The sequence below is a fragment of the Anoplophora glabripennis genome, unplaced genomic scaffold, assembly GCF_000390285.2.
Source record: "Anoplophora glabripennis isolate ALB-LARVAE unplaced genomic scaffold, Agla_2.0 scaffold183, whole genome shotgun sequence".
NCBI classification, from domain to species: Eukaryota; Metazoa; Arthropoda; class Insecta; order Coleoptera; family Cerambycidae; genus Anoplophora; species Anoplophora glabripennis.
In genome coordinates this window covers 842,000-864,622 of record NW_019416293.1, presented here as the reverse complement: position 1 = coordinate 864,622, position 22,623 = coordinate 842,000, and positions in this window count along the sequence as shown.

Here is a 22,623-nt window from a genome sequence, read left to right as displayed (position 1 = left end):
CCTAGAAAAGGAAATAATAGAAGTTGGAGAAAGTGTCAACAGTTAGCGCTGTTAATGACCACGAAATCTGTTCAAGTTTTCTATCTATAGTATCATTTATCTAGGTCTTCTAATATTTGATTTTTTACTTTGATCATAAAACAGAAATACAGAAAACATCATCAGTCAACAGTAAAAATGTAAAAGTTACTTTTCGTGAAAGCAAAATTGCCAGATTTATACCTGAATTTCGTAGTTTACCAAAACAGATTTCAAATAGTTATTATCTAATGCAAATTTTGGTTTGTTAGTATTACATCATATAATATGTTTGTTCCTTTTTAATTTTTTGTGATTTTTCATTTGCTTCCTTGGTGTACTCAGACTAATTATTACTCTGAGGGTGTAAATTGGTGACATTAGGGGTTTACGATAATTGTATCGGAGTGGTCGGAACAAGAAAATGCCTTACGAATATTCACTCTGGTGATTCGATCCCATTACGAAAATGCAACCTCAATGTACAGATGTAGAAAATCTGAGCGCTCTAGTCGCCCTTGCTTATTTGTCAGATTAAAGAATGATCTGAAATTTGCGCATGCGTGTTGTTTATAGGTATAATAAAATAATTAAAAACAGATATTTCGCTATGTTACAAAGACAGATTGTTTTGTTAACTGTTGAATAAAATGTGAACTTTGTTTCATTCTTTTCAGTTGTCTTGTGTAGAGAAAAAATAAAAAATGCCAATATGTCAAATAACAATTTAAATATGGTAGATGTAGATGAACATTATTATTACCGTAGCGGTACATCATACAGGTACCACTTTCCACATTTATTTATAGAATTATTGCATGTAGGTAGATAGTGATAGAGGTTAGATTAGATCGGTTTCGACTAGGTGCTTACGAAAATAGTCAATTTAAAAGAGCACTCTGACCAGAGTAAGCGCGCGCCACGCGCGCCATTATTCCATGGCTAGAAATTGGCCTCAATGATTTGGGATCGAGGGGGATTATCCCTCTTTATCCTGCCTCATCTCGTGTAGGCCGGGACAGCCTTNATTTATGAAATATTTTATTATTTCCAGTTAGTATTGCTAATAGTAGTAGTAAAAAAAATTATTGGATATTTTGTGCTGTACTGACTTTTATACTGTTATGACTTCATAAAATAGATATTTCAAAAGCGTTCAGAGCCGTACTAGGGAAAAATTTTAAATGATAGCTAAAAACCTTTTTAAGGGATTACGATAGTAATATCATCTACTACAGAATTAAAAATGACTAGATTTTGTCATAAAAATAGCAGCAAAGTATTTAAAAAAATTAACCCCACGATGGCCCCTCGAAGACGAAACGTCGGATTGCAAAAATGTTGCGCCATTGTATAGAGCGAAAAAAGTGGCATTGTAAATATGTAATTTATTTTAAAATTCGTTTTCAAATTTTTTTTTATTTTTTAGGTTACCTGCTCATACGCAGGGCTAGGACTAGAGAGTAATCGGAAACATAAGTCGTTCACTAATTTAGAATATCTAGCCCAAGTCGGGCGAGCCCGCACACAGCCCGCATACTCATCAAGTGTTGTATCTGCCAGCTACGGCTTTTCGCCAGCCAGCCAGCAGCGGTTGGAAATATATGTATATTTATGTGCTGTAATTTTGTTCTTTAAATGAATTTTTGAACTTTAAAACAATTTTTCCCTGCAAAAGTATTCTAGAAAACAAATATTAGTAAAAGAAGTAATAAACCGTTTTATAATAATTTGTAAATCGCATTAAAAAATAAATATCTATGATATGTTGAATGTTCTTTGACAATTATATTTATTAAGGTTATTTTGAAGCGTTACTGTTAAACTAAATTAAGAGTGATTGCTGAAAAATTTTCAATATTTTAATAGATTCGAGTTTGTAAATATGGAAGTGATATAAATTATTTTTAGGACTTTTAAATTCGATACATATTTATTTATTTTTTCAAATAATAAACTGGTCGATTAAAAAAAATAGCTTCTATTTGATATACTTTTTTTTTATTTCAATCAGATTTTTAATAAATTATCATTTGAATATACATAATTACCTAAAATAACTTTACTCTCCGGGCAAGCCCTTCGACTTCACTCGTATATTCTTCGGGTACTTATGTGTAATCTGCGGTTTGATGTTAGTTTTATTTCATAGATTAGGAAGGTAGAGATTTGTTATTCCTTGTACTTCACGGCTTGGTTGTTTGTAAGTTCTAGGTTAGGTTTAGTATAGTGGTTTAGGTAAGTTTTTAATGTTTAATAGTTTGGAGTAAAGCAAAATGGCAATAAATAGAGGAAATAAACTAAACAATTTTGTTTTAGAGCTTCAGCATGGTTGAGAGCATGCAATAGAAAGGATCTTCTCAAGAAAAATCCAGAGACACATAATTATCGACTTTGCGAGCTACATTTTGAACAAAAATATTTGTTCAAAGGTGGACTTCAGAAAACTTTATTTGTTATCTTTGTATAAAATGTTACAAATACAGGGTGGTCCCTGTAAGTAATGGCCTGTGGAGAAATACTGAATTCTTTACTTTTAAGATTTTTTAATAATAAAAGCTCGTTACTTAAAACTTACTCGTTACTTAAAAGCTTTACATTACTCGTAAAAAATATTACGCTCACATTTACGTCACATACTTGGCTTATGCGGTGCCCTCTAGAAAATACATCGAAATAAATAACAGATGATCTCTCGTACTAAAAACATTTACCCTAAAATGTTTACATTCTTATATTCAATAACATAATTATTACCAAAATGTAATTTTTAACTTCGACACCCTGTATCTTTTTTATTATCAACATTTTATTAAGAAATGTTGGCTCCAATCGTAATATTTTGAAGTAAAGAATCTAGTATTTCTCTATGGGCCATTACTTATGAATAGTAAATAATATTGTGTATTTAATATTAAAAAATAAATATTTTTTTGTGGTATTTGGATTTATTTATCCAACTATATGCCCTCTACACGAAATTTTTAATTGTAGTAGTAATAGATGCATATCATGTGTAAATCAAATTAGCTTTTTTTTAATTAAGCATAAAATCATGCCTTACAGCGACAACCAATTTAATATAATTTATGTCCAACTGACTGTTTTATGACACAAGCTATTGAAAATTGTACTGGAATTATGGATTATATTATTCATTCATATAAAAATTTATAGGCTTAATATCTCAAAGTAAATTTTATAACCTGTTATTTCAGTATATCTCTGATAACCTTTCTCTCAGTGTAACATGTTGTTCACCACCGTTCAAGTTCGAATATTTTCATAACATCAAAGGAGCCGCCGTTTATGTCGCTTCTCTGTAGTTAGGATATTCTGTGATAAGAGTAACTAAATATTACATGGGTATAATCCCAGATTAATTCAAACTAATCTGGGTCTGGGGTATAACGGTAACATAACATTGCCAAAACACCCGATTCCAAGATCTTCTTCTTGATCGAACGTAAAGTTGCAATAAGATGAAACTTTCAAAGCGACTGCTACAAAATTATAATTTTCTTAATTTTATAAAAAATAGGAAAGGATTTGTACGACTGCCTATTTATACCATTATTACTTACTGAAGATTTTCTAATGAAACACTTTAATTCCACAAAACAGAATAGGTGTACAGTACATTCACAGTTATAGTGGAAAAAATGAAAATTATTTTAATTATACAGGGTATTAATTAAGTATGTACAATAAATTCAACACACGATTACTTGAGTGATTTTAAGAAAAAAAGTTCATATAAACATTGATTCGCAGATGCGTCGTTTTCAAGATACAGGGTGTTAAATATTTGTAAAAAAATTGCTATTTCATAGATATCTTAAATACCCTTTACCCATTTTTTTTGTAATTTAGCAGTATTATTTGTAGCGTCTAGGGGCTATCTTAACTCTAACTTGATTAGATTTATTAAGCCCACTGGCGTTCCCAACAGTAACCTTAACAAATATTTTTGACAAAAAAATGTACCGACTTAAATTTTGATATATTTATATAAAAATACAATTTTCTTGTCTCTTGAATGTTTTTCATATCTTATTCAATATTTGTAGAAAGAAATAAAATCCACTTAATTACATATTGACCTTTACTTTTTAATTTGCAACAAAATTTTTTTTTAAGATTTAGACTGATTTACCCCAGTCCAATTTTATTGGATACCTGCCTATTTTTCAGATCATGAATCATAAAAAAAAATTTCATTTTGTAACAAATTTATCAAAATAAAAGGGAAATTTAATTGTGTGCTTCCAAAAATTCCTGACAGTTAATTCAAAAACAACGATGTGTAAGACATTTTTAATAAATTTACCTATTTTAAAGGTGAAACAAGTTAATATTTATAATCGATTACCCGAAAATATTCATTGAAGCATATTTAAATTATTAAACATTGAAATTAAATAAAAATGTTTCAGCGCAGATAACTTAAAAAAAAAATAAATGTAATAAGGTTAATTATTGGCCTAAAACCCAAGGAAACTACCGATACAGTTTTATTGACAAAATTAAATACGAACACCCTTGCATGTTTTATCCGGACAATCTCTATATGTATCATGAAATATAAACGGGGCCTTCATAAATGGTTAATTATAAGTCCCGTGACCAGAAACTTTGTCTGGAACAGTAATTTTATTTCCTTCACGTTGAAAATGAAATTTACTAAAACGGCAAAATCGAGATTACGTTAAAACATAACATTAGGTTCTACCGGCTGGTGATTGGTGTAACTTTACCTGAGATTTATTCAACAAATCAGCGTTACAAGTTAGAGATTTTTATTTAACGGTATATCAGCAGTAATGTGCAATGTTGGTTGCCTAAGCTCGGCGGTCGCGAGGCTTGTAATACTTTGTAAGACAATTTTTTGTCATTTACCCGTTTGAATATACGTATTTGTTTATTCAAAATATATTAGACTATTTAAACTTCAACACCTCGTATCTTCAAAACGAAGACTTCGAAGGAGAACTGGAAAATTACGAATAGTTATAAAAAATTCCTAAAATATAGAAAACACAATTAACAAAAAAAATTCCGTCGCTGCGAAATGGGCCATTTTGGATAAATTTATTACTTTATATTTAATCAATCAGATGGATATATGTGAATAAAACTTTCCCGTGAGCAATAAAAATTTCAACACTAACCTTAGATTTTTCAGCGGTCTCACGATCGTCGTTGCTATCGTCACATTAGAGCATCATCCCGGGGATTTGTTCGCAATCCGTCTAGGTAGTAAATAAATTTTCTTCGAGGCATCTGCTGTATGTAGTACTTAAGGAAATCTGGAAAAAATTATTACAATTAAGATTTTCTTAAATATCCTAAAATATACAGAGGGACTACTGCGACGACCGATTTGTACCGATAGTTTTTTAAGAACGTTTTGTAAAAAGAAAATTAAATTCCACAAAACGTGAAATATATGTTTGGGGTTGGACTATTAGCTCTTGGGTACCTGGCATATCTCCGTCAAAAATTAATATAAAAATCTGAAATTTTAGGGGTGTGCTCTAGATGGGGAGACCTAAGAGCGCACGTGATTTCAGCTCACCCCTTCCACCCTAGGGGGTGCGGAGGGGGTGAGGGGTGATTTTTTTTAGACACACACTATTTATTTTGCGATTTTCGGATTCTACACGTAAAATTACCCCCGGACACGCGTTCTTACGGGTACGTCTAAGAACCACCCCTCACCCCCCTCCACACCTCCTAGGGTGGAAGGGGCGAGTTGAAATTACGTTCGCTCTTAGGTCTCCCCGCCTATAGTACACCCCTCAAATTTCAAATTTTTATATTCATTTTTGACGGAGATATGCTAGGTACCCAAGAGCTATAGTTCAACCCAAAGTGCATTGGTGATATATATTTCACTCACAATCTTATTCAAAATGATTACTGGCAACTTGTAAACATAACCCTCCATTCTATCAATTAATTACTATCTGTGTTTTGACATCAACACTGACAAAGCAGGCCTGAGACACACATCCCATAACATCACTTGTATCAGGGAAAGACACAAGGAATAAAACTATTAAAAATCGTAAAATTCCCCCAAGATTTTTGTGAAAAGGTCAAAATATCCCCCTTATTTATGATATGCGCGGGGTTCTCGCGAATTTAAAGGTTTTTTAGATAAAATTTCTTGGCTGGGAGGAACCATATTGGTTTTGGTTGCCCAAGCTATTTTTGCTAATTTGGCCAGATGAAATCTGCACAAAAACTTAATTAAAGTGTAAATTGAGAAGATTACACTTTGCAGCATAGGCTGGATTGAAAAGTTTTACTGTGAAACCAAGATTTCATACTGTCGACGGCGACAGAGAAATTACTCACTTTATTGGCCGTCCAACACCCCTAGGTAAGCCAGTATTTTATTTTGACTTTACGTAGGGTTTGCATAAGTTGGGTTTACAAGATTGTACTAAGTGGTGTACTTTTATGAGCTCTTTCACCAATGCAGTCCATCCTTTTGTTTTTAGGCCAGCTAACTACAGGTTTAAACCATTTAAAAGTAGTAGCCAAAAGCTGGTAGTACTCGAAGAAGTACCAGATCTCACTGCGAGTACCTACGAGGTTCCCGTTTCACCATTGTTCATATCCACCACCCGATACTGCCGCTACCTACCTCCGGAAGGCAGCCCACAGGAGGTTATGTTTTAGTTGCTCCTCAGAGCAGAGAACAACCACAGGCAACGTAGAACCTTTTACTATTTCTTTCTACTCGCTACCTGCTATGTAATTTTCTTGAAATTGGATATATGGGATTGTCACACTGTCTAGTTCGACTCCTTATCGCCATCAACATAATCAAACACTTGAATTGCATTACCTGCAGTTAATTTTAAATCAGTTAATGAGAATATTTGTGTCATGTCTATATACCTATCATCTACACTTAATCTATCAGGGATTGATACCTTGAGGTGCTTCACACATAAAATTAACAATAACTATTTTTCTCTAGTTCTAAGGTCAAACTGGTCAATGTATGTACTTACTTTAGCATAAGATCTTTCTTTTATTTTGTGTAAACCGAGATATACCTGAGGGAAACTCTGATTACATAACCAGATATTAATTTGTAACATATTAGGGAGATTTTAGGCCACCTAAAATTCATGGAACGTTATGCGTTAAACGTAATACTGATCATGCGCAGTTAATGAAAAATAAGGGCCCTATTACGTTAATTCAGTTTTTATACCAGGATTTACCTTGACAATTCCGTTAACCGTAAACGTAACATATAACCTGTATTATTAATATTATTCTAGGCATAAAACCTCACTTATCGATACACGCTACCTCTTTAATTACATCAAGTATCTGATTACATGCACATAACTGATTACATGTACATATTATGGCTGCTATGGAAAATAATATTGAAATAGTAAATTTGACGTAAAAATTTGGCGTTGCCAAGTTATATACTTTATTGTGATAATTTTGTCGGATATTTTTTTATATAAAACGTAATATACCACCTACAGTAGCAAACAGAAAGAGTATATGATGTATGTATAGAATATATTAATTAATAATTAAAAAAATTAATAAGCATATCTTCCCTGTAAATAAAATAACTTACATTTGGCAATGGTGTGTATACCGGTACGCTTATTAGCGTATTATTATTCCAACTTAAATTACGGAGAACGTTATCGGTTATTAAAGTTATCGGTTATTTTCAAACTACTGCGCATGATCAGTATACGTTAACGTTGTCCAAATAAGTGGCTTAAAATCTCCCTATTATATATTTTCTTTTTGGGTACTTCATAAGGCCAGTCATAACCCTATTTAGTCCGGTCACTTGAAACTTGATCATAAAACATAAAACACAAAACCTACCGATGCAGATTGCAGATATGCACCGCCGCCACTCTAATTGTGCAATCACTTGGGTAATAGGTTTGTTCGTACGAATATTAAGTATTCGTCCTCATAAAACAGTGGAGTCTCTACCGGGGCGATTTCAAAGCGAACATTTTGAAAGTTTAATAAAGACATCTTTTGTAAACTGAACTTATCTCTTTGTCTTATTATATACCCATTTATTTATTTATTTATCTATTTTGTTTTTTTTTTGTTTGTCACCACATTCGAACCCACGAATAATTCTCAAATAACTATAATATTGAAAACTACTCCCCCCCAAATGGTGGCAAGATGTCCAGAAGTCCGGATGTCCTTCTTCAAGGATAGCTTCCTTGGATGAAAGTAAACCCATTTAGATCAATAACATTTTGTTTTACATCAGATTTTTAAGATAACTGGTGTCGTTGCTAAAGATATTTCAATATTTTTTTTTTGTATGAGATGGGCCGCTATGAATTTGAATTTATATTTTTACTTATTTTCGCCGCTATAGATTTTGAGAAAACATACTTTTTGAGATATCAATTTTACTTTTACAAATAAACAATTGTGGCTAAATCGTCACTGACAGATTGTCGGGCGTTTAGAGATATATGCTAATATGACCTTTACTTTTTTACTTTGCAACGAAATTTTTTTAGATTTAAATGTATATCTGCCAATTTTTCAGATCATGTGTCATAAAAAACATTTCATTTTGTTACGAATTTATCAAAATAAAAGTAAAATTTAATTGTGTTCTTCCAAAAACAGTACAATAAAACACAAGGAATTGTAAGATATTTTTAACAATAACCTATTTTAAACGCGACATAAGTTAATATTTATAATCGACCACCTGAAAATATTCATTGATATATACGAGGTGTCTCATAATTAGTGTCCAATAATTTATCACTTGATTCTATTGCCAAAAATAAGAGTATTTTTTCATATAAACATGAGTCGAGAAATGTTTCCTGTTGCTCTGAATAGCTGTCTAGTCTCAACTGAGAGTTGAGACTAGACAGCTATTCAGAGCAATGAAAATAAAAATAAAAATTTTATACTATCCATTAAGTTTTAAGATGTAACTCTGTCAACTGAACCAGTAACCTTGAAAAAGATAATAAATAATTATCGAAAGCTTGGTTTAAGTTAAATAAGAGTTTTCTTTCAACCACCAATTGACGACATCCCCAATATATAATTTTTTGGTCTCTAACTTAATCGTCAAGATTAACCGTATCATTTCAATATATATATATATANGTCGGGCATTTAGAGATATATGCTAATATGACCTGTACTTTTTTACTTTGCAACGAAATTTTTTTTTTAAGATATAAACTGATTTAACCCCGTCCAATTTTTCAGATCATGAGTCATAAAAAACATTTCATTTTGTTACAAATTTATCGAAATAAAAGTAAAATTTAATTGTGTTCTTCCAAAAACAGTAAAATAAAAAACAAGGATTTATAAGATATTTTTAACAATAACCTATTTTAAACGCGAAATAAGTTAATATTTATAATCGACTACCTGAAAATATTCATTGATATATACGAGGTGTCTCATAATTAGTATCCAATAATTTATCACTTGATTCTATTGCCAAAAATAAGAATATTTTTTCATATAAACATAAAAATTCATCTTTTTTTAATATTTCCAAAATGGGTTGAAGGAAAATTATGAATTTTGACATGAACGGTCATTAAAAGTCGAAATAGATCTCAAATGGGTGGTGGTGGTGGTGGTGGTGACGGCTAAAATTTGCCCCAATTTTTTTTTGCTTGTCGAAATTTTCTAATTCAGATTCCAACATTCGATAGACCTTCATTTTCTCAAGAAGTTCGGCAAACTTCATCCATCACTACTCACTCAAGTCTTTATACAAAGGGAATACAGATGCTGTGGTATAATGTAACAGTTATAGCAACAGACGGAACACCTATAAAAGCAAAAGCTCTATTAGACAGTGGAAGTCAAATCTCGTTTATATTTCAAGATTTAGTTAACAATTTAAACTACACCCCATATAAAAGAAATACTATGTTCAAATAATTGAGATTGATCTTCCTTACAGGTAAGTCGATCGAATCTTACAATTATTTTTCGCATCTCCGTTCTTCTACGACTCGTGTTGGTAGATATTTAGAGTAAATAATTAGCGCGAGTAAGTGCAATCCAAAAAGTTTCTAAATTATGTGAAAACGGTTTTTCTTGAATAATTTTTAAGTACTTAATATAATTTAATCACATAAATAAATTTTTTTATTAAATTATATTAAGTACTTTAAAAGTTATTTAAGAAAAACCGATTTATAGCGGCGTCTATCAGGGACACATATCTCCGTAAAGAGGGTCTGTACGAAAAAATTTTATAGGAACTTGTCATCTTATTTTTTCATGTTCTATCTGCACCCAAGAGATTTCCCACATTTTCCCGGACACCCTGTATATTATCTATCATATATTATTTACCATATTATTTCACCGCTTTTTACATCAATATATACCTATTTATTTGTTATCTTATATTTAAAAATTTAAATTTTTTATAAATTTTCCGTAAAGGCTTTTAAATAACTTTGATTACTTAAGGGGAAACTGCGGCGACAACCAACAACAATAGAGTAGATATACATTATTTTTTTTCTTAATGATGGTGACTGCGCATGCTCAGATACTCATGACATAAAGAGGGTGCAACATTGACACCCTTATATATAAATATTATTACAGAAAAAGGGAAGCAATATGTAAACAACTGTAACTATTTGAAACATTTTGAATTTCATGTTGATATAGTACAATCACTGCTTCTGAAAAAAATGTAGTTTTTAGCAGGTTATTTAAATTTTGCTATGTAAGCAAGGCAAAATTATAATAGGAAACCTTTAGAACCACTTTACATGAATACCATGGTATGTAGAGGGTAAAAATAGCCGTACAATTACGCCCAAATGTCTAAAACAAGTTACGGGTGACGATGACGTGATTAAAATAACTACTAAATGCTTAGATAGACTTTGCATGTAAAAAGAGTGAAAAAACCACACTTTACATGTTTCATGAAATGCAGGGAAAAGTCAATACACCCTATTTAGTTGGATTAAAGCGATCCCATAGTCCCCAAAATATTCTGCAAACAAATTGTTCGTAAATCAAGAATAGTTAAAACACCTGCAATATGGCTAGCTGGATTTTCCATATTAACGGAGAGAAAAACCACTCTAGATGTTCCATGACTGTGGGTAAAAAAAAGCCAACACGACTTAACCCTATTAATACAGTCAAAACGACAGTATACTGCCCCAAATATTTGGCAAACAAAAAGTTTGCGGGCAAAGTAGTTAAAATAACTACTATATAGCTGGCTATACCATTTAAGCGGAGTGAAAATCACTCTCTACATGTCACATGGAATGCGGGCAAAAAAACCAAAACGGCTACGCCCTAATAAGATGGTTAAAATGACATGTTCGCGGTCAAAGTAATTAAAACAACCACAAATATAACCAGCTAGACCTTCCACTTAAGGTGGAATTTGCATTTCAGAGTCTAAAAACCCTGCTCTGTGTGTACCATCGTACACGAGTTAGCAAAGTCAAGTTAAGGACGGCTGACAGAAAAAATTTAATGAAATACCTTCTCATCTTGTGAAATGAATAGTTAATATAATATTTCCCTTCTATGTGACTCATCTCGGATCCATGGAAATTTCTTATGCATTAATACACTACACAAGGCATAATGAGACACAAAAACAGATGATATGACCTGCACGTGCGGGACAGACACTTGAACTGGCTGGCTAGCAAATAGTAACGGACTGTTACGAAACACTTGTTTTCTTTTAAAACTGTGCGCGCGTCATGTATAAATGGTACCTACTACCTACCAACATGAATCATAGAAGAACGGAAATGCGAAAAATAATTCACTTAGGAAGCAAAATGCCTACTTTGCAAAATACTCATTTTTGTTGGGTTATTGCAGGTTCGGTATTAAATAATTGTTATCGCTTAACATTTTTGCAACGTTGTGTAAAATTACATTAAACATTTTGGAAAAAATGGTCTGTTGGTTATTATCTATATAGACTTCAAAATAGACCAAAATGGTATCGAAAATCTGAAGGTTAATGATATTGTTCTTATAAAAGGAGACAATGTACTACCATTTAATTGGCCTAAAGCCCGAATAATTGAAGTTTTCTCCAGTTCAGACAAAAAGGTGAGGGTTGTAAAACTTGAAACCAGTGAAGGTATAATTATGCGCCCTCTTTCAAAATTGTGTAACTCTTCCCCAAGAAGGTAATAAGTAATAAACATATTTTATTTAATTTATTGTACTTTTTTTTAAGTTTTCACTTCAACGCGCGGAAGGGTTGAGAATTGGAGCGGGAACGAGACACAGAAATAAAATAATTAAAAAAACATTAGAAACGTAAAGACAATTGTCAACCCGTCCGTCCAATCTTTGTAAGACATTATTTAAAATTAAAAAATCGTTATTTTTAAAAGAAGAATTGCTATTCCCCTTACAGTCCACACAACCTATATGATTTCATAAACAGTTTTTATTTATTGTCCGTCCGTCTGAAAGATCGTTAAATGTTGATTAATTTTTGTAATATAAATTTTTCCCAATATTTACTTGGTTTCGCGACATGTCGACTTCAATATGCAATGTATGATGTAAAAGGAAAATCTATTATTTTATTTAAATCACACCGCTACAAAATATTCTTTTAAAATATTGTTATACTGGAAAAAAACTACAGAAAAAAAAATGAATAAATACTTATACATAATACGCATTTCTTCTCTAACATTAAATTTATTTTTCATTTAAATGCGAGGTTTGTATTGGTAATCTTAAATAATATATGATATTACCATTAATTAAAAAGTATACAGTTGCTGAATCGATAGTTTACGAATCGATATTTTGATTGCCGGCTGCTCACAGGCTCGCTTGCTCATGGCTGGGCGCGTTGTGAAACGGTGAATTTCACGAGTTTTCGGTCGCGCATCTTTAATGGGGGGAAAAAAAGTCGCCGGGATGAAAAATATATAACATGATAGATAGATAGATAGATAGATAGATGGACGGACGGACGGACGGACGGACGGACGGACGGACGGACGGACAGACAGACAGACAGACAGACAGACAGACAGACAGACAGACAGACAGACAGACAGACAGACAGATAGATAGATAGATAGATAGATAGATAGATAGATAGTTTATTTGGCTATTTTACACAAGTACATGGTTTATAGCAAGTCAATACAAGAAAACAAAAGGCATAGTTTGTATACACATAGCACACAGCGGTCAACAGTGAAGTGAATTAGAATACTAATAAATATAAATATAAAAGCACACAAAATACCAAAGATAGTCGAACTTTGCAGGACCCACATAATCTAGAAAATATTAGATTGATAATACTCATCTACAGAGTAAAAACAGTGAGATAAAAGACTTTTTTTAATATTAATCTTGAAGTATCCCTCATTCATATCCGTTATATGGCAGGGTAGTTTATTATATAATTTAATGTTTAGAATATTTCTTTCCGATTTGACCAATCTGGATCGAGGTACAAGTAGATCACCCGCCACAGCAACTCGTGTATTATAATTATAGCGGTCAGACACCCGGGGAACGATATTCCTGCGAGCATGTATTTCCATTAAAGTTTGTAATATAAATATACAGGGCAGTGGTAATATACGGACCCACGTTTGCTAAGATTCGCACTGCACGTTTCTGGAGACAAAAATTTTTTTTAGAATCAACTACATTGCCCCACAAGACAGTGGCGTAGCTGATCAGAGAATGAAACAAACCCATGTATACATTTATTAAAATATGTGGACTCAATAATTTACGAAACTGTCTTTACACTTTAGACAGTCTCGTACTAAGGTCGGTTATGTGTTGATGCCAATTTAGAGTGTCATCTAGAGCAATTCCTAGCAGTCTGCAATGGCTGCCGTTCACAAAACGCCTATTGCTGGAGACCGTCAAATATTGGATTTTAGCTTTATTAAGCTGCAATTCATTTGCCGAGAACCATGTTTCTGCGTTTGCTAGCAAATGAGCCGCAGACTGATTTATATCTGTAACATTCGCATATGAGTTTATAAAAGTGGTATCATCCGCAAAAAGTACAATGTTGCAATTTCTCTCCCCAAAATAGCATAAGTCATTTATATAAATAATGAAGAGTAACAAATTCAGAGGTGTACCCCTGATTCCATAAAATGAAAGCTTGTTTAACAAAATTTTATGCGAAACACAGTCGAAAGCTTTCGACAGATCGCACATTGTCAGGAGGGAATGTTCATGCCTCTCAAACCCACTATCATCTCTACAACCCTTAATAATGCTTTGGTAGTAGACTTTTTACTGCGAAATCCAAATTGGGCAGAATGCAAGTTTGTATTTTTCAAAATACTCAAGTAACCTATTTTTTAGCATTACCTCCATGACTTTGCCAAATATGACAATGATGGAAATAGGTCTGTAATTACCAATTTCATTTAAATCACCTTTCTTATGTATAGGTAATACTTTTGATATTTTAAAAATGTCAGGGAAAACACCGCGACTAAAACAAATATTTGAAAATGAAAATATAACTTACGGCGAGTAACCTCGAACACGAAAAATTAAAAAAGCTCCAGTACAATCCGAGAAAACATAAATTAAAAATGGCGACTTTTGGTTATTTTTCGACCTTAAATCTCTCGTAGCTAGCTCGAAAACAAACCTATTTTCGAAAAAATTACAAGTGTTAAAAAGTGCTTATTTTTGCCCAAAATATCAATGCGTTCATACCGATTTTTTAAGCTTTCGCAATTTTGCAAGTTTTATGTTAATAACAAATTACTGACCATCGATACAGAAAAATGCCCATAAGGTTTTTTGTTCGCAACAACGTAATATAGCGATTAGAAAAGGATTCATCCTGGTCCCCCTCCGTGGTCGGTCCACACTCTTGTTTTTGTGCGTCATTTTAGGGGTGCACCGCTCGCCTAATTGAAGTCGACATATCTCGAAAACAAGTAAATATAAGAAAAAACATTGTTACGAAAATTACTCAAAATTTAACGATCTTTTAGATGGACCGTTCCACGTTCTAAGAATCAAAACATTTCTTAGTATCGCCACGCCATCTACATATACAGAAAGATGTGAACTAACAATTCTAACTGCAATTTGAAACTATTCAAGGGACCTAACAACCCCAGTTTCCGGAACTTAAGTAAATTTCTTCATTTCGGAGATATTGACAGCGGGAGTGTTAAATGGCACACCCCGTATATTAATTATCCCAATATTATGCCGAATTATGCTCGGACCATCTAGTAGACTCAGTCAGAACTAATAACTTTTACGACCGTCGCGTCGCGTCGTTGACAGAAATTCCTATTGTACCTACCTAATGTCTTCAAGGATTGTGTACTTATAAAGGTCACTACTTATCCAAGATCTGTTTCCATCTCTGTGTAGATAGATTAATGTGCTATTTTAATACAGAAAAAATGTTTCTTTTTAATTTTATATTTAATTAAAGATACGATTCAGCTTCCTTGACGTAGATGTCTAACACAATGTCTAACAAGATGCAGTAATTTAGTCGAGATTATATTTATAGCGTTGAATGAGAAATACTATTTCTAACTCAACGCCTATAGTAATAATAGTCGAACTATCCTGAAAACAATATTTTGAATTTGTTCACTGCGGTACTAGTTATAATTTTGCCACATCTTTGCTGGTATGGTACATTTTTACACTTAAGTAATTATTCGCTTGTAATATTTTTACATAACGGTTATCTTTCTCTTTATTTTTTTTTTCAAGCTACAAATGATTTAATCCAGTTTTTAAGAAGAAAGCAAAATTTGTATAGTCTCAGGATTAATTTTAATTTGTCAACAATTATATGCAAAGGGAAATGTAGGATATAAGCATTATAAAAAATAGTTTGATTAACAGTTCGACAAGATTCAATAGCACGTTTTCAGATTATTTGAACCAAATAAATTAGCACTTAGTGTAGCGAAGACAGACTGATTAATTAAAATTTACTGCAATAAATCAAATCGATCCTAATACATAGTTTGTTTATTCGCTCTTTTACTGACGCTAGTGTGTCTAGGAATACAAAAACAGCAGGTGCCACGGGTGTGCCAACAAAATTGGCAAAAATAGCAGGTGAACGTTATTAGGCCGGTGGTTTTATAATATTATTAGTAGGTAATGCTAAATGGTCCGATTACTGATTATTTGTGATTCGATTATAACTTATCTGAAAATCACGTCCCAAAAGTCAATAATTTATTACCACCATAAAATTAACAATTGATTAGAATTAGGATGAAGAAGTTTATCACGTTATACAAAGAACAAGGGCATTTGGTTGCCGATTTGTTTGGCAGTTTCCGATTATCGATGTATCTAGCACAACTATGTAAGTACATAAGTAGGTATTCACATTTGAATAATATTAAAATCTTGAAAATTTGATGGAACAAAATTTTAACAACTTTAAAAAAAAAATGCACACAATATGAAATATTAATTAAGCATCATATGTAGGTACATAGATCTGTAAAATAAATATGTGAATATTAAAACCAGCTTATAAGTTATTTGATCTAAGATAGGTACCTACTTCTTAACTTTCAAGAATATAAGTTGATGATCAGGATTGTATAAAATTTTAAAAGATTTCATATTATATACATATACCAGAACCCATGGGAAGGGTACGAAGAATTCGTTTCGAATGTGCACTTTACCGTTAACATTATAAGGGGCGTATTGAATATATTCACTTGAACATTTTTAAGGGTGTGCGAGTTTTTTTGGAATGTTTTATATCGAATGGTATAAATATGTATATGAACAGAAATTAGTTTAATCGTTGCTTTCGTTTTGTCCCAATTTCATGCATGTACCTTGATACAGATTTAAATTTTTATACAAAACGAATGTCGTCGACGCCTGATTGTACATATTTAGGTTCATATTTCCTATGAAAGAATTATTTGAAAAAGTAAACAATTATGATGAATCATGGATCTCCGCGTGAAAATCATTTAAATAATGTTTGGGTACCTACTAAAACGATTATTTACGTTACAACATACGATGTGCATATACGTCATCTCCCCCCCCTCACACCAATCACTTTTTATTATTTGAGTAGGTAATACTTGAGCAATTAATATACTTAGGTACTGTATATTTTCTTTGCTATTATTTTTTCTTTCAAATGAATTTGAGAGTTAACGATTTCCATTATTCAGTTTGATAAAGAAAATATGTCTATTTTTGCTATTTAAAATGTTACACTTTTTAATTCGAATTGTGCCTACGAAATTTCTACTTACATTGAATTTCCACAACTAATTTTAAAAAGCTTATACGCAATAGGTACCTATCAGCGTTGCCAGATTTTTTTTCGGGCAAAGCGGGATTTTTAAACCTTTTGAATAAAAAAGCGGGATTCTTTCGTCCAAAAACGGGACATATACTACGGGTTTGTAGAATTAAAAGGGACGTAATCAGGAAACATCTACATATTGTATTTCAAAAATCAATCAGCAATTAATATTTGTTAAATTATTAAAGTAATCGTTACTTTCATTTCCATTAAGTCCAATTTAATTTCCCTTTGATAAATCGACCGTAAGTAAATGTGGTCGCAACATAATATATATTTATGTTTATTTCACCTCAAAACACCTCTAATTGTAAGGAAAATGGTCCTATTGCGGACCTGGGATAGTGCCTAGTAGGGGTGCAGCGGCAGAAGAGCTCCTCCATCAGATCTTCCGCTTGGCTGGACAATGTGTCGCCTTCGCTTCGCTACTGTTTAGTCTTTTCGATTTACATTCCTCAGATGAAGTTATGTTACAAAAACAAGCTTCAGCTTGATTTTATGCCTGCTGAATTTTGATTTAATTTGTATAGATTTTCACCATGGGACCGAGTTAGGTCTTGACCAAGAAATTCTGTTCGCATAAGTGAATAAAACTAAGTATAAAAATTTACTCACGAAAACTGATGATAAATTATGTGTACGGGGTAATTATTAAAGTTGTAAGGGGAAAAATTAGGTAAATGAAATAATAAATTATATTGCCGGTATCAGTACGTATCACAGTGATGTGGAAAGTTAAATAAACGATGAATAATTTTCTTTATTTAGGTATATACATATAGAACAGGTACTCGTAATGATGAAATTGACGTTTGAGTAACCGTGAGAATGAATGTTGAGATTCTTGAGAAGAGCATTCGTGATCGCGTGATCTACAGAGTGACCTGTATCTTTAGGCATGGGCATATTTGATATTTCGTTTGTACGATCCTTCATTCATTCAATAAAAAGTATATATATAATAATGGAGAACTTACTTATAGAGGATTTCAAAGAATATTTTATGCAAAACTAAACAATATGGAAATTGTGAATATGCTACATACCACATACAGTTAGGTACTGCAATTTTGTAATTAAATGATGTTCATGTACAATCGTTTTGGTTAACGGTGTATAGTGGAGTCGAATGATTGAATATTTTCTACATAGTTATCCGTAATAATTACTGGAGAAAGGAAGCCTGTTTCTTTCTCAAATCCAGCGATATAATGATATAATATGGCTGTTTCCATATTATGAATTAACGAGCAAAAAAATCGACGTCGTATATTTTATGTACCTTTGTGTCCCAAATGAGAACTTTTTCTCATTTACAATTTGTTTCTCTCTCATTCTCAAGTCTTTATTGTATTTAAGTTGAAAATAAATATATACATATGTATACACATGTTGTACACATCTGCAATAGCAGTATTGTAATGTAATTCTTTATATGTACCTAATGGATATGCTAAGTATGAATAACAAAAGCTAATGTAAATGGCGATCCAACTGGAAATAATATTTTCCTTTTTTTTTTTAATTAATCTAGGTAGGTACTTACTTGGGTATATTTGACAGATAATTTATTACTAGTTTATAAACTTTTTATTTATTATAGGCAATTCAGCGGTCTACGCTTATCAATGATGGGGTCGTACTTTAATATACCTACACACAAAAAGTACTGTCAGGAAAATTCACACAATTGTTCCTAAAATCGTGATAGGATTAAATTGTATCAAACTTCCATATAATACTGTTTAAAAATTTAAGAAAATGTACAATTCGTTTGTAATAATTTCACTGTTATAAAAATAATCACAATATAAATGTTGAATTTTCACACAATTTCTCCCTGTCACGGTTACAGAAACAATTATGTGAATTTTCATGACAATGTTTTTTCCGTGTAGGTTGAGGAGGATAACAGGACATTTAAATACTTTACTTTCCAGAGGATATTCTAAAGTAGCGCGTCAGATCAAATTCATTATTTTGTAAATTAACTACCTATTCATAAATTTTATCAAATTTAAATAGAACTAGGTATGTATTTCTTGTTGTTGTTAGAGTTCAGTGTTATGTGGCCTCCTTAACGGCATGGGAATAGATATGTCACAAGTGTATAATGTTTTAGAAGTTTTAGTCAGGATATGTCTGCTGTTCCGGTTGTTCGACTACTAGTCCTTATAATTATTGTAATAGTCAAATTGTATTCACGATTCACTGTATATTCAAATACGACAAAACATACACGGCGGTTTTCGATATTAAGTACCAAAAAATAAACTTTAAAGAAGTTTAACATGTTTAAGATTGAATATGATCGCAAAAAATAGCTATCAACAAACTTTTTTTAAATTTAAATTGAAAAAGTTTATGTGCAACTTTACATTCACCATACCCCTGAGTGTCTGCGTCTGAGAACTAGCATACTACTGCTATGTAAGACACTTACCGGGGCGTTATAGCAGGTGTAGTAGATTTGGGGCCCCAGGTGAATCCGATCAAGACCTGCTAATTTCTGAGGAGGTGAATATAACACGGTGATTATCATATCGCCCACCTCGATCAAAAGATTCCCGATCTTTCCAAGTGAGGATTATACACTTCGGGGTTCAAAGTCAACACATACCTACGTATAGTGGCTCCCAGTAATTTATTGTTTTAATTGAGACACAAGGTAATGTAGAAGCTGTTTAGGTTAAATCAAATTGTTAATGTGAATTTATTTATTAAAAAAAAAGTAAGAAACATATAAAACAAATGGCGTCATGGATATTTTTGTGTTCGCCATACTGAAAAGTTCATACTTTACTTCTATTTAGAATTCTTCAACATAGCAATGCGTTTTATTCATGCCGCTTCCTCGCTTGAAATAGAAATCATAAGGCAACACATTATTACCTTACCGAGGTAGGTTTACTCTACAAAAGCACTTTGCGCATTTTTAAAATAAACTCGCAATCACAATTTCCAGGTGGGCCCCATAAAATATTCAAGACGGGCGGCATAATGCAATTATCTTATAGTGATGCATAATCTAGCTGAAGCAGTAAGCTTATTTCAGGAATTCAAGCTCATACTTTCCCTCGGAGACTGCCATCAATAAGAATGGAATTTTAACTAAAATTAATAACACCGTCTGCAAGTATTTTTAACTGGTGGTCTCTGAAACAAATATTAATCGGGTTGATAAGCAATTTAATGGATCGAGGCATGCGTCCGACCAGTTAGATCGGCGGCTTTGTGAGCATTCTTCTTGATATCACAACGCAATTTGTTCGTAGGGTGTATTGTTTATACAGGGTGATTCAGTCATAATGTCATTAATTTTAAGAGCAGATAGAGAAAAATGAGTATAATACGATGGCGTGATTAAAAAAAAAAATTTAAATGCATATTTAAGCTGAAAAATAATATTTTCAAATCATTATTTAACCCCCTTTTCAGGCTGTTACTGACCGGCTGACGTCACAATATTATGCACGGCTACGATATGAACCTATGAACAACGCGCCCTAGATGCAACGTTGCCATATTTATATATTTTCGCTCATATAAAGACAATAAATAAACGGTTTTGCTCACGTCAGCCAATAATAATTTAAAATGCTATAAATTATTTTTTATTTATGCAATCAACATATTAAATTGTTATTGTTGCCCAGCAAGAACCTCGAGGTCTGAGCATGCCTTGCCAAAAATCAGTTTTTATTAGCATCATAATTTTAATATTTTAACAACATTTGCTGTAAGCCCGAAGGGGAAGGTTTTCAAACAATTCTACTAAAAATTAGTAACGCGGCCCATTCAGATGTTCAGGTAGAAAATGCGGCCCAATTAAACGATCGCCATTGACATTGACACCGAATCTCCTCTGAAAGCTATACCACCGACGAGTAGTGTGCGGGTAGTAGTGTGTTTCATCTGACCAAATGTGACTATTATGGCTGCAAAGAAATTAGCTGTTTCACTTTAAATAAGATTTAATATTGAAGTTACAAAACCCCAAAAGTTCAAATAATTTAAATTTCATTTCATAACCATTTCAATTTCGTTACAGAAATAATGTCATAAAAAACCAACACTCACTAGATAAATTATAAAGAGAGGATAAATTGTATGCAGTATTTAAATATTGACTGCAATTAGAAGAGAGACTTGTATATTCCATAAAAAAACAATGGGACGGAGACAAATAAACAACTCGGTACGTCGTGTTTCCGACCTAGGGTAACCTGTGGTTCAGTAACCTTTTAACCCAGTTTTAATTTGCACACGTGCACCATATAGTCCAGGAGCCCGATGTGCAAACAACTTATTCTTAAATATTTGACCTCTTGAATCCAAAGAAACTTGGTCGCAAAGCCTGAAAGTGGTCAGTTTAATTGTTATCAACAAATTAAATGTTTAAATGGCTGTAAAAAGTTTATTTTTATAGCTAGTACAATTTATTCGCTAATAGTTACGTTTTCTCATAACAAATATGTATTTTTTTGGAAATTAAAAAAAATTAACTTTAACCAAAGTTATTGCAAATTTAGTGCAAATTTCTTACATTTTCCGTCTCCGTGCGCACTAATTTTACCATATCTGGTTCTAAGTTCCATTTATTTATTAATTTATTTAATAATTAATGGCATCTTAGAAAGTTGTGAAATTTCAACGAAAATGCCGGTTTTAATTGTTTATAAGGTTTTTTTTATTATTCAACTTCGACGAAAAGCCAAAAAAGTTACCGGATATTGTTCTTTGCATTCTAACAATCAAGCAAGGCATGAAATCATTGTTAGGATGCGAGGAACAATAACCGGTAACTTTTTTGGCTTTTCATAAAAATTGAATAACAAAAAAAGTTTTATAAACCAATAAAGCCAACATTTTCGTTGAAATTCCACAACTTTCTAAGCTGCCATTAATTTTTAAATAAATTAATTAATCAATGGAACTTACCTATCTTGTAAAATAAAGTTTAAGTTTTAAAATGAGATGTGCGTCTCAATCCGTCCAATTGAACCAGAGATATGGTAAAATTGGTGCGCGCAGAGACGGAAAATGTAATATATTTGCACTAAATTTGCAATAACTTTGGTTAAAGTTAATCTTTTTTTAATTTTCAAAAAAATATATGTTTGTTGTGAGAAAACGTAATAATTAACAGATAAAAAATTGTACTAGCTATAAAAATAAACTTTTTACAGCCATTTAAACATTCAATTTGTTAACAACAATTAAACTGACCA